This window comes from Pinus tabuliformis, chromosome 6 (genome assembly GCF_031772625.1).
Source record: "Pinus tabuliformis cultivar Carrire ecotype Pingquan chromosome 6, CPIR1, whole genome shotgun sequence".
NCBI classification, from domain to species: Eukaryota; Viridiplantae; Streptophyta; class Pinopsida; order Pinales; family Pinaceae; genus Pinus; species Pinus tabuliformis.
In genome coordinates, this window is record NC_142292.1 from 698127335 (window position 1) to 698138749 (window position 11415).

The window sequence follows — 11415 nt, forward strand, 5'->3', positions numbered from 1 at the left end:
TGTCTCAAAATGAGTACATACAAAAGGTGTTGAAAAGATTTAACATGCACAATGCAAAACTAGTTAGTACACCTTTTGCTAGCCATTTCAAACTTAGCAAGGAAATGTGCCCAAAGACCCAAGAAGACATGGATTATATGTCTAAAGTTCCATATGCATCAGAAGTTGGAAGCTTAATGTATGCAATGGTCTACACAAGGCCTGATATTGCATATGCAGTGGGAGTTGTAAGCAGGTACATGAACAATCCAGGAAAGGAACATTGGATGGCAGTGAAATGGATTCTCAGATATTTGAAAGGTACCACAAATAAAGCAATATGCTTTGGTGGTTCAAACATCTCCCTACAAGGATATGTTGATGCAGATATGGCAGGTGACAGAGATAATAGGAGGAGCACTACAGGATATGTATTTACTGTTGGAGGAACAGCTGTCAGTTGGGTTTCAAAAATCCAAAGTGTTGTTGCACTTTCAACAACAGAAGCAGAGTATGTTGCTACTATAGAGGCTAGTAAAGAAATGATTTGGTTACAAAGGTTTATGGGTGAATTGGGTAAGGAGCATGAAATGAGCACGTTATACAGTGATAGTCAAAGTGCCATTCATCTTGCAAAGAACTCAACATTTCATTCTAGGACTAAACACATACAACTCAAGTTCCATTTCATACGATCAGTGTTGGAAGATGGAGAGTTGAAGTTGGAAAAGATACACACTAGCCAGAATCCTGCAGATATGCTAACAAAAGTTGTAACCAGAGAGAAACTGAGAATATGCTCAGTTTCAATTGGTCTTCAAGGATGACGATGAAGATGAGAAATAGCCAGGTCCAAAGAGGAGTCATTGTCCAGCAAATGAAGCAGCGGTGGAGTTTCTACAATCATTCTCCAAGTGGGAGATTGTTGTGTGTGGAGCATGATTGTTCAGAGGTCTTTGTTTTAGCCGGATGTATACCCCAGGAAGTTTGTACACCCCTCCACGTGGGGGGGTGCAGGGGGGACTTGTCCCCCCTGCGGGGGTCCAGGGGGGCCGATCCCCCTCGGCTGGGGGGTCCGGGGGCCAGCGGTCCCCCGGCGACGGCTCGGGGGCAGCGCCCCTGAAGCTAAAAACAAATGTAAAATTGCCTTGTAAAAGTATAGTAATTTCTAGTCAAACTGGGTCGTTCATTAGGCGGATGACCTGGCGGTAGAACTTATGTTTAGTTTAGGGTTTTTTGCCCTAGAAGGCAACCCCTCTCTTTGTATAAGGGTATTGTATTTGAGGCTGTGAAATAGATGTGTATTCCGTGAGCGAGCAACAGAGTGGTGAGACTGTGAGAGAAAATAGAGGATATTACAACGGATTTTTTGTAGGTTGTGTCTCTTCATTTTGCTGGATAATAGAAAGGAAGGACTAGCTATTCGGGATGGACGTAGCCCAAACTGGGTGAACCACGTATATCTGTGTCTCTGATGTTTTGTGCATTCTCTGTGTTTATATTTCTGCAATATTTTACGTGTTCCATTGCTCCGTAATATATAATTTTATAACAATCTTATCGCTAATTTTTCATAGTTTCTATTCTAGTTATATGTTGGTTATATTCATGGTTTTTTAATGTCCTCTAGTATGGATCTCTCACATAATTTGATAAGTTTATAGAATGGTTTATGAATGCATGAGCTAGCAAGTGTTATTGCAGCTAGCTGATAGGGCACTGACCTTTCTTGGTGATTCTCATATGAAGTTTAGAATTTTATGATCAAATATGCATTCATGACATCTAGCTTATATGTTTTTCATGTGTTTAATGAAATTTCTATCTTGAATTAGGTATGTATTGGTCAAGATCTGGCTCAAGTTTTGTTTTTTTAGCATTGTTATCCTTATTGACATGATTCTGGAAAGTTACAAGAAATTCTGGGTAGTGTTCTAGAGGCTAGCCTGAAACATTGACATAGATCTCACGAGCACATGCTCTAAGATGAGGAATTTAGGTCATAAATGCATCTAGGTATGCCTACGAGTGATGTTATAGCCTCCCAACCACATGCACAAAGGGTCAAGGGTGCATTTGGAGATTTTCTCTTGTGAAAAGAGTTCCATCTCAAGTATTTATCACCTGGGGTGGTTTGTGGGCTCCTGTGTCATTTGTAGTCCCTGAGGGATGGCTATAAGTTGTCGGTTAGTCAGCCCCACTTCCATAACTGGAACTTGCAAGTTGGGTCATATCATAGTGACACTCATCTCATGTTTTACTTTGGAGATTTTATAAAAGTTGGTAAATGTGGGAGGAGTTACACACTACACATTATATCTAGAGGGTATCATTGGCCTTTGAGAAAGATGTTGATGCCTTCCCAAGTTTTTGTTCATCAAGTATGGATATCAATGCCTTGATGTGGTAAAGTTGGGAAGCATAAGCCTTAGATAAAGTAAAATTTTATCACCAAACTCATCCACTCTTTCGACCATGCCTCTACCTATATTACCATATGATCCTAGGTGACAAATGCCCTCTACGATTGGGCCTTTTCCTATGTAATACCCCTATTTGTATGTTATGTAAATATGATGTAATTTTGTATACAATGATACTAGGTCAGTGAGCCAGATTTAAGTATCATGTAATCATGTATATTATGATATTTTTACATTAGGTTGGTGAGACAGAATCATTTCACGTGTTTGTGTTCCTGCATACATGTGTATATGTAGATTTAGATTTTGAGATTAAACGGCCTGAGGAATGGATTATTTGGGCAGAGTGGACGGAAGGCCAAGGTTATAATTATGTATTTTGTACATGTATATATAATAATAATAATAATAATAACAGTTAGATACAAGGCTAACTCCATGAAAGAGTATGGGGGGTGGCATAACTCCGTGGAAATGGGAAATGGGTGTTATGTTTGATGTTTTAGTGGGAAACACTTGAGGACCCACATGACCCAACTACGTGCCACATGGTAGTAGAGAGGCACACAAAGGAAAAGTATGTGTGTGTGTGTGAGAGAGAGAGAGCCCAGTGGAGGGGAATGGGAAAATATGGTGATTATATAGTGCATTGTTTCTACCCTTCATTCCATTATGGACGAAGAGCTTCCTAACTGGCTGTAAGGTTCCATGACTAGTGGGTGCAAGGACGAGGGAAGAAAAATCCTTAGTAGTGAGAAGTTCCCAGCTGACCGTAAGTTTCCTTAGCCAACGGTCGCAAGTACGAGTAAAATAGAGGGTAGGGGTTGATGATGATATGTTTGGTGTTCTCGACTAACCATAAGGTGCCATGATTAAGGGAACAAGTATGGGGGAAGTAAAGGTGTAGAGGATCATTATCATTTTTCTATTTGTCCATGGAGTTGGCACCTCAGCTCAGGGGTGACCAACGGTTGAGTGTAATGAACCATGAGGTCTATGGCTAGGTGGAACATGGAAATCCTACAACTAGTTTTAATTTTCTTATAGATAAGTGTTGTCATTTTCGTGTTGTGCTGAAAATAATCTTATTAATATTATGTTAAAACCCTAGTTTCAAGGTGTTTTGTTAAATGCTTCTAATTATATGGTATTATCTTGTATTTCATTGTAAACCCTAGTTAGGGTTTGGTATTGATTTGTATACTCTATTTCCATTTTGCATCTATATCTGATACATGAGTAATTGTTGAGAATAGATAGCTTCCTATGATATTTTATTTCACTTATGTGCCTTTCTCTCATATGCCTTTTCGGGTTTTTGTATGCTAAATATATATTTACTACGTATGCCTACGAATTATGACGTGTAACCTAGTTTGTTAATGATACATGTTTTAAATGGGATTCAGAGTCAAGGGTTATACCCAAGTTACAAATCATAATGGGGCTTTCCTAGAATTAATGTAAGACTGGTAGTGAGCGAAGGTTTGTTAATTGCGATCATAAAACTTATGTGCTTCCATAGGTAATTTTGGGTGAATGTGGAGTTGGTGTTAGTAGTGTTTCCAAATTGTGGAAGGGGACATTACAAATGGTATCAAAGCCCAGTTACAACACTGGGTCTAAATTGGGCCAAAAATTGCAACTTGTCCACCAAGTGTTTGATGAAAGTGTCAAAGGTGGAAGTAACAAAAATTTGAAATGTGAGAACATGTAACCTCAAGAAGATATATCTCAAAGAAAAAGGAAGTAACTTGTTATATTTTATGGGTTTTGGCGCTTGATTGGATCAAATTCGAGTTATAATAGGAGAAGCACAAGTTTCCTATCAAGTATTTGATGAAATTTCTGATGGTAAGAATGGTAAAAATTCACCCCAGAATCAGATTATTTTTGCGAAGAAAGGCACTATGAGGGTTAAGCAATTTAATTGTAGGCTTATTTTAATTAAATTCATTAATTTTTAGCCTTGGGGTGCTACAAGTCAAGTACAAGAACCGTCTCCATGAATAGGGGATTTAATTTAATTTTAACGTTATATATATATATAACCCATTACATAAAGAGATGTTTAAGGTGGGTGGTAGAAAGGTTGAATGGGTCCAAATGGTGCTAAATTAAAATATTCCTACAATGTTTGTACCCACGTAAGATTTTATATATATATATATATACATATATATATATATATATATATAATATATATATATATATATATATATATATATATATATATATATATATATAGATAGATAGATAGAGAGAGAGAGAGAGAGAGAGAGAGAGAGAGAGAGCGAGAGAGTTGGTAGTTGAGATTTTATTAAATGTGCATCGATGCAGATTGTTTTATGCTAAATGATACATATATAATTTCAAGCTGGAAGTTCAAATGGGATCTGAAGTTTTATTACATGCTTATACAAAGGGTTCTGTAAATGGTGTGTGTTTTCTGGACAAATCCCTTTTGCAGACAAAAGCAATCTCCTTAGGTTCAGTGGCTTAACCTAGAAACAACCAAACAAACTACACTTTCTTTCCCTCATTAGAGGAAATTTTAGCCTAAAATTGCCCATGAAATTTTCACGTAATTTCCATGTTATAATATGTAAACCAATCAAAATGCTTTAAATTTAAAAAGAGGTACATGTAAATATTTGGGAGGGAAAAGAAGAAAAACTACATTTTTAATTGTATTTTTGACTTATCTCCTTATAGGTTTACTGAAATTTCAAGTGTAGACACTCGTTGGATACAAAATTAAATTACGCATTCAACAAGTACCCATCATACATAATTTTGAGAAGCCCCAAAATGATAAAAATTGAAGATACATTTAAAAAACGTGTTCAATACGTTTTTTTTTTAATATATCTTCAATTTTTATCAATCTAGGTCTTCTCAAAAGTATGCATAATGGGTACTAGTTGGATGCAAAATTTAATTCTGCATCCAATGAGTGCCTACACTTGAAATTTAAGTAAACCTATAATGAGATAAGCCAAAAATACAATTAAAAAAATTAGTTTCTTTCTTTTCTCTCCAAAATTCATACATCTTATTTTATTATTTTAACTATTATTTTATTAGTTTTCCTTAGGAGGTCACTTTTAGGCCGAAATTTCCTCTAATGAGATATATTTGAAATATAGGGAGAAGACCTACCTGGTGTCTAGTGTAAGCTTCCTTCCTATCTTCACCTGTTCACTCCAACTCTAACTTTAACTCCCGAAAGCAGAACCTACAAATCAACCAAAAATAGAAAAGAGACCAAAATAGACAATATGATATATTCAAATAACTCTAAACAAGAGATCAAGGAATCTCGTTCTACACATGTAAAAAAAAATACATAGTATATGGGATAAACAATCCACTTTGTTTTAATAGAAATAGAGAAATATTAAAACCCCTTTTAGGCCTTGATGTTTTGAATCTCTCCCAATTTTCTCGTCCTTTCTTTGCCACAATGATAAGCCTCCAATCTCATCGATATCTAAGGATGGATTATGGACCTCCATAGTTAAATGAGTAGCATAAGGGAAAGAATCAGATTCTTACAGAGCCAACCTAGACTATATAGCAGGTAGTGCTTATATAGGGCAAATGAGGAAGTTTTAGATCCACCATACTAGGGCTAGATCCACTTTGAAAGGGGATAAGGTCCATGAGATAAGAGATAAATCCTTACTAGTAGGAATTCAAGATCATCTTCAACAACAAATGGAAGAATTTACTCTCGAAGCATCGAGAAGGGGAAGCTTCAAAATTATATTTTGTTTTACCTCATTTTCAAGTATCATCACACTTATTGTAAAGGAAACCTACACTAACCAATGCATGTTGCATCTGTGCAGCCCGCGCCATTACAGTTTGTTAAGAGAGTAAGTGTGATGGAGTCTTAAATTAGGATTTTGATCCATTGCAATCTAGGATATTTACAACTTTTGGGGAAAGTTTTACTTTTGGACTTTCAGGGGATTGATGCAATGTGTAATGAATGGCGAGAGATATAGGTTCAAGGCCTTCTGCATAAGTGTGACAAAATGACCTATAATAATGTGCATACATATGCTCCATATATGTTTTAAAGAGTTTTTGGTTTCCTCATTAAATGCATAAATTTTAAAAAGGGGAAATATATAAAGAGCTATAATTATACATTCACATATTTAAAGCCAGATCGATAAGTAAGGGGAGGTTGATATTCATGTGTGTTTATGTAAAATAATTTATATAAGTCTAAGGGTCGAAGGTTCTAGGGTGAAACCTATACCAACCCTACTAGGTATTAAAACTTGTTTACGTGATAGAGTATGTTATATGTTACGATGATTAGAGCTATATGTGTGAGTTTAAATGCTCAATGAATTTCGTGTAACCCAAATTTTCTATGTTACCTTCACTTCATAGCATGGCTAGTATTGTTCTACCAATGTGGCCATGGTAGGAATGAGCCCGTGATGGAGGATGGGCCATGAAGGGCCATCTCTATTAGCGTCAGGTCGTAGTATAAAAAAGGAGTCACATAAATTGTGATGGGTTCGAGCCATGGGGGAAAGATTCCAACCATGACATGGATAGGGCCACAAGCCACATTGGAAACCTTTCCAATACCAAAAATTGGAACCTTGATGTGGTGATAAAATATTCAACCAAAAAGGGGTTACTAGAATGAGGAGCATAGGTGGAACCACAACCGAAAGGTGGACCCTAGATCGGTTCATGGGAGGCATGTTAAACACTAAGAATGTTGCAACCTATTGTCCCTTAAGAAACCAATTTCCCGACTGTGTAGAAATTGTGATTAAGACATTAATTTTATTTATGCATGTCGCTTATTTGTATAATGTATCCTCATATGAAGGGCTTGAAGGACTTGACTTTTAACCCTTAATATTTAGCTGATATGAAAACTCAGAATGCCATGTGATGCTAAATATAAATGTTGTATGGAGAATGCCTTGAGAAGTTAAAGATAATATGTTGTGTTTAATAGGAACTATTATCTGTAACTTAGAAGAAATATAGAGGTAGGAACTTTAAATATAGGAGCACTCTTTTAAGGAATTTTAACTTCATTCACATAAGTAAATAAAGACCTGCAACTTCATTACCATATTTAAAGAAAGGAAGAAACGTGATGACACATAACAGATAAATTACAAAATCATACCCAACAATGTGTAGAAAACTTCTGATTCTTTCATTAATCATTAATTAATCAAGAATATAATAGCATAGTCTCCAGGTTCTTCAAAATTCAGACCTTTTTTCTATAATTTTTCCTCTTTTATACATCATGGGACAGTTGGTAACTACCAAAACTGTCAAACTTCTTAACTACCTTCTAACTCTCTAAATTAAAAGTCATTACAGAATATTACTTTGGAGGGAAAAAGACACCACATTCTTCTCAAGAAAATAAGATAACTAGAAGTAACATAAATTAGAGTATGATTGGTGATTGTTGTTTGTTGTTTGAATCTGTGGATTGGGTAGATGGTCCTGCTGATGCATCTTTGGTCTACTCTATCATCCATTCCTTGCACCTTCTCCATAATGGTACATTTGACTTTGGTGCTTCCTCTAACTTGTTAAGTGCTATTCTGCAAGTTGTAATCCTACCATAAGTAGGCTTGTCAGTAAACAGAGTCTTCACCATCCAAAGAAGCTTAAAATCTTTTTTCAAGTAGTTCACAATGGTGGCTCCCTTTAATACTATTGTCTTTTCATGAGTGTTATCAACTTTGCTTTTTGCCTCAACCAGAAAAGTCTCATATGTTTTCCATGGTAGCAAGTTTCCCTGTAGATCCCAGCAAGAAGGAAGTCCATCCCTAACCCCTTTATCAAAGAAGATGTTAAACTTTGAAACTTCTTCCTTCATCTCCTTTATCTTATTCTCAGCAGTGATCCTGTATATGTTTCTAACAATCATTTTATTAAAATCAATTTCACATGATGTTATGTCTGGAATGTCATGTTCCTTCAATTCCATAGTAGATTTAGAGTTGATGAAATTTATCATCCTCTTTGCAAACTTTGATCTATCTAGATCTTTTTTCTTATTTTTAATGACCACCTCTTCCATATCCCAAACTAGTGTTTTTTCTTCAGATATAATCACAAGAAACTCCCAAATGCCCATGATAACCTCAATGACTTCATCCCATAGGATTTCTTTGGCTTGAATCAATGACATATTGCCCTTCAAGTTCTCCTTTGACCTTTTGATTTCATCTTTAGCCCTCAGGAGATCTTCCCTGTACTTCTTTGCTTTATCTTTCTCCCTTCTTGCTTCTTATTCACTTAAATTTAGTAGCTTGCAAGCTGTTTACAATTCCCTTTGGGCTTTCTTTACATCATGTTCAACCATTTTAAGCTCTATTCCCAACTGTAAAATTTGTGCTGCTGGATCATCTGTGTTGGTTGGCATTACTATTGTACAAACATGAATGTCCACCTATCGTTGCAGCTTGTCCAAAGATTCTTTAAGTAAAGAAACTTCTTTGATATTCTACAACACATCCTGTAGGAGCTTTTCCTTTTCATTTTCTACTTTAGTTATCCCTGCAGCTATGGTGTGCTCACCTATAGGTAGATTCAACTTATTTTTCAAAGCCCTAATCTCTGACTTGGTAGATTGCAATAATTTCTGAACAACAGGTTGGTCATCAGGGTTGACACCAATTTTAATGATAATTTTCTTTAGCTCATCCACCTGAGCATTCAAAGCCCTGGAGTTGGCTTTCTCCAACTTTAATTGCTGAATCACCTTATTTAACATTTTTTCTACCTTGACAGCTGTTGCATTTGTCTTATGTAGATCATTTACGATCAATTGCCCAGTTTGCATATGCAAATTGATCTTGTCAAGCATTGGAAGCTTGTGAGTGTCAACAGTTAAATTCACAGTCTTGAAATTGCTAGTAGACCCCACTGATATTTTAGTAGGATGAGAAAAAGCAATTTTAAGTTGGCTTCTCTCCAAATCCATGGCAAATAGCAATCTAGTTTGTTCAGGAGTTACCTGAGACTCAGCTTGAGCTTCCATATTCAACTTCACCTTCTGATTTCTCTCAGCTATCTGAGCAAACATACTTTGAATTAAAGGAACCTGATCATGAATAGGTTCTCTGGAAGATGGGGAAGCTGGGGCACCCTCTGTTTCTCCTAAATGAATCACCAAACCAGGTTGTGCTAAAGACATTGCATCCTGAAGCTTGGTCCTTTTTGCTGCTTCAGACTCTTCCTCGTTCAGATCAATAACTTCCTCTCTAACCATCTTGACCCCTTTTTCTATCATGCTAGGGGTTCCAATCTCCGTCCCCTGAGTATTTTTCAAACCTCCATTTGTCAATTTCTCTGTTTCAAGTCTGCTTTCATGTACAAACGCTGAATATCCATTCTCCAGTCTTCTCTTGGAAATAATTTGGTTAGGGTCATAAGCTCACTCAACCACCTGTAAAAGACACATGTCATTCAACAATCTTTCGACTTCATGGGCAGTCTGTCTGATGTTTACAATGAAGGGTCCCACTGCTTTATGTAACTTGAAGAAAAATCCTTTCTTCATAGGAACAAAATGAACTTGATCTACATTTAAGCTCTGACTGATGAATTCAAGGGAAAAAAGCCTCATTGGCACAAATTTAGGTAACCTGCAAGGCTTAGCAGAGGCTTCATAAAGCCTAATGTCTGCATACTCTTCAAAGATGAACCAATCTCCACATCTCACATCCTTACTCAATTGAAGACACTCTTGAGCTTTAGGAAGGAAAGTTGGGGGTAGGCTTCCATTCAAAATTTTATAAGCCACTGGAAGGAATAAAGAAGTAAACTCAAATAAAGCACTATCTCCTGGATCACCCCTTATCTGGTCTGTCCAAAATACCACTGACTTTTTCTTTTTATTGATATCAACAACATTTAGCCCCAAATCAGAAAAATGTTCAGCATTCTGGTACATATATAAATAAGTAATGACTAAAGGAAATTTGAAGGAAACAGTGAGAGGCAAAGTCATAAATTAAGTATTGATAACATCTACCCAGAATGATGGAATGTCTAGTACTATCTCAAGCTTCATCATTAAGAAGAAAATCCCAGCACAACTTTATCTACCTGCTTGGAGTCTTCTTTCCCTAGAATCTTGGCAATTACTTGCTCACAGGTCTTATATCAACTGCAAATATTTCTAAAGAGAAGAGATTACCATCTAGGGAGAATTGACCAAATTTAGGGGCTAAGAAAGAGGTGACATGAGAGATCTCTTGAGGAGACATGTTATCATAATAAGAAATCAGGGATTCTTCAGTAAAGGTGGTGTAAGTTCTAGACACGGGGTAATTCAAAGCTTGGTGTATTAACTGTGAGGTTACTTGAAAAACATTCTCCCCTGACTGATTCATTATGAAAACTTCTTGGCATACATTGTTGAGGCTAGACATTGAATAAATTCAGGAAATAAATGAGTTTTGGGGACAAAAGCAGCTAGAACAACTAACCTAATCATTTCCATGAATATAGGAGACTTCTTATGGTTCAGAATGAATTGTTGATATAGCGAAAGATGTTTAATTGTATAGAGGGTATCAGAAATATCTTTTTCAACATCCATTAATGGGGTACGGATAACTAATGAGGAACTTACTTGTTTGTCCATGGTGACTGTTTGCTGGTGACAGTTGCTGGGATGGTTGCTGACTCAGATTTGCTAAACTAGATGCAAGGTTGCTTAGTACTAAAACAAAAGACTAATACAACGGGGTTTTGCTTGTCTTTTATACATATAATATTCAAACAGGGGGAAAACCTGTAATTAATGTAACTAATTAATGGAGTGGCAGATGAGGTGACAGGGTACAGTGAATGAGGTGGACGGTAATGAATGAGGGTGGCAAATGACGTGGAGGAGATGAGATGGAGTGGAGCGATGGAGGTGGCCCACTGCGGGGGTAGGGAGTGTACGAGATGTTCATTGGGCTTGAACCCCCGCAGCAATCTCAGGTCGTAG